At 40.6% G+C, this 3,337-nt stretch overlaps 1 pseudogene; it reads left to right on the top strand.

Annotated features, from left to right (window-relative positions):
- The first annotated feature begins 983 nt into the window (after nt 1-983).
- On the top strand, nt 984-1,885 carry LOC107160749 (annotated as a pseudogene).
- The last annotated feature ends 1,452 nt before the right edge of the window (nt 1,886-3,337 follow it).

The following is a 3,337-nucleotide window of genomic DNA, read 5'->3' as shown; positions in this document are numbered from 1 at the left end:
TTCATGCTTTGAAAGATTGAACAGAGAGAATGCAGAGGAGATGTAGCATGTGATGGTTTAAGGAAGTAGGGGAAGGGCTGGGGGTTTAGTCAGTGGAGGGGCACTTGCTTATCATGTGTGAGACCCTGGGTTCGAATCTCAGCATCACATACAAATAAGTAAAATAAATGTCCATCAACAACTAAAAATATTTTTTAAAAGAAGAATGGAAAGTTAAAAGTAACAAAGTAAAGGGAGAATGCAAGAGAAAATAGTAGAATTTGGCTAACACAGAAGAAAAGAGAGAAAATAAACCAAAGAAACAAAAAAAAATGAAAACAATAGAAAATAAAACCAAATTACTCATCAAAACGCTAACCCTCAATAGACAAGGCAAGGAAAAATTTTTAAAAAATGATAGACATTTGAAAATGCTACAAGTGAGGGAAAAATAAACAAATATGTGTATGTATATGTGTGTGTGAACCAGTGAGCACATCAAAGCACATAAAAGAGGAGGAAAACAAAACAAACAAACAAAAAAACGATAATGAAAAAGTAAGGACTCATTTCCACTGAGGGGATCAAATTAATTCTCTTTTTTCACAATGACTATCAAATATTAGTTTATGCTGCACATGTTGAATTATGCTTTCTCTCCACTGCTCTCATTTTCCATTGCTTCATCCAGGTTATCATCACCTGATTTGTAAAGTTGACTTCTCTAAGAAAACAATCTGGAACTCCCCCATTCATATGTACCTCTTGATATTTTCACAATGAAAGTTGTACTTGGTGTAAAATACACACCCACAGACAGGTACTGCAATATTTCCCAGGCTGAGTTTTAATGCCTAGTTCAAACCTCACTTCTGCCCCAGCCTCCTGAGGGGCTGGTGACTACAGGTATAAACCACTGGGCCTCACTACAAAATTTTTAATGAGTCATTTTGTTCACAGGAAGAACGGTTGCAATCACTTAAAGGAATATGTGCTTGGAGAGGGAATGGACTCCAGAGACGTGGCCATGGGACTGATGCTCTTATCACAGTCTGCAGTTGGAATTCTGGGAAATTTCTCTCTGCTTTATTATCATTTAGTCCTTTTCTGCAATGAGTACACATTAAGGTTCACAGATTTGATATTCAGGCACCTGGTCATAGCCAACTTTTGGTCATTCTTGGCAGAGGAATTCCCCAGACAATTGCAGCTTTTGGGTTGAGGTACTTCTTCAGTGATTTTGTATGCCAACTTATTTTGTACATGCAGCGAGTGGGCAGGAGTGTGTCCATTGTCATCACCTGCCTCTTGAGCATCTTCCAGAACATCACCATCAGCCCCATGAACTCCTGTTGGAAGGATCTCAAAGGAAGAGCTCCAAAGTACATTGGCTTCTCCATTTCCCTCTGCTGGATCCTGTACATGGTGGTGAATTCCATTTTTCCTCTCTATGTGCTTGGCAAATGGAATAGCAAAAACCTGACAGAGAAATCATATTTTAGGTATTGTCTTTACATTGGTCCTGACAAGATAACAAACTCATTATATGCAGCATTGTTTGTATTTCCTGAGGTTGTCTTTTCCGTGCTCATGATCTGGTCCAGTGGCTCCATGGTTCTCCTTCTGTACAGGCACAAGCAGAGGGTTCAGCACATTCACAGCATCAAAGGTTCCCCCAGATCCTGCCTTGAGTCCAGAGCCACTCAGAGAATCCTTGTCCTGGTGTGTACATTTGTGATATTCTATACCCTCTCTTCCTTATTAAATGTTTTTGTAACCCTTTATTTTAATCCCAGTTGGTGGCTGGTGAACACTAATGCCCTTATCTCCATGTGTTTTCCCACTCTCAGCCCCTTTCTTCTTATGAACTGGATAGAACTCCATTCTATCCAGGCTCTGCTCCTAAGGAATATAAAATTCTTAATTCTGAAATAAGTATGTGTATAGTATGTGTTGAGACAATGTGCAATTGTTTAGTCATTCGTCATGCTCAAAACACCAGTCCAGAAACTATGGAGGAGTCACTTGTCTTTCTATTGTAAACTCCAACGGACATTGGTGTACTCAGCTGCCTAAATGTGGGAGCTACATATTCATTGTGGAAGGAAGTAAAGCTGATTGTGTTTATGCTGTTCACAGTAACCTGTAGATTGTCATTTAAATTCATATAGCTGGAGACAGATCAAATAAATGAGTTCCCAGTCCTTGAAAGTTGGTTTAATCACAATGACTGAACAAGTGGTGTACTCCTGAAAACATTTGCCAGAAGAAAATACAGTGGAGAAATGAGTGGTGGATAAAGGAGTATGACAATTATCCGCATATTTATCTCAAATGTTCCTATAATATGGAGAGCATTTATTGAAGAGTGAAACCAGATCCAAAAGTTATATGGGTTAGATGTGGAATTAATAGATATGTTTCCAAAATTATATCATTAGTGTGATCAGAGGATGAAAATGAAAGATAGGCCCAGACAGGAGTAGGTTGATGGTGGTGGTCCTGCAGGTTGGAACCGAGTGCACCACACAGAGGAGCAGTGTCATGCAGGCATCCTGCCTTGTGCAGGGTAATGCAATCCAAGATCCCCAATGCATTTTGGAACCCATGTACACTACTGAACCCTATAGTAGTTTGGAGGCCCCAGTTAAAAACAATGTGGTTTGGAATCTAGAGCAGCCAATCAAGTCCACACCAGAAGGAACAAGAGGCGCCCATCATTTTATTTACCTTGATCCTATCTCCATTTCCTAAGCTCCCAGGGTGCTCTGAAAGCATCCACTGTTCAACTATAGCGTAACCGAAAATCAATACCCTAGCAGAGGCTGAAGGGATCAGATATGGTGCTAAAAACCAACAAAAAACATATCCAGAGAGAAGTTTCACTAACTTGTCTGAAACTCATTTCTCATAATTTTTCTCCGTTTGACCTGCCTCAGAATTTGATCACTGTACACACACTACAACTCTTGGGGCACATGTCAACAATAAGCAGCAGCAATTGTTTAATAGTGAAGCATTTAGAAGAGTGACAGTGCCTGACTGTGTGACAGATGAGAGTGACAGAGGACACAGAGAAATGGGATGACAGGGTTAAGACAGTGGAGCGGAGACCCTGAAGGGTGGGTTTATAAAGTGCTGGGGGAAGAGCAGAAGGTGGAGAGTGAGAAGACAGAAGGATACCACATGTTGCTCAGGGGCTCAAGTCAGTTCTGGGCTTAAGTTACAAAGACAGCGTGTGTGAGGACGTTAAGGATACTGGGTTCTGGAGAAGAGGAGGATGACAAGGTGTCCCATTAACAGAGGGTAAAATGACAATGCATGGTTCAAAGGCATAATAAGGTTATGATTTGTGGGA

Source organism: Marmota marmota, unplaced genomic scaffold (genome assembly GCF_001458135.2).
Source record: "Marmota marmota marmota unplaced genomic scaffold, marMar, whole genome shotgun sequence".
Classification (NCBI taxonomy): Eukaryota; Metazoa; Chordata; class Mammalia; order Rodentia; family Sciuridae; genus Marmota; species Marmota marmota.
The sequence above is the reverse complement of the archived record's forward strand: the minus strand, read 5'-3'. Positions and strand labels throughout refer to the sequence as shown.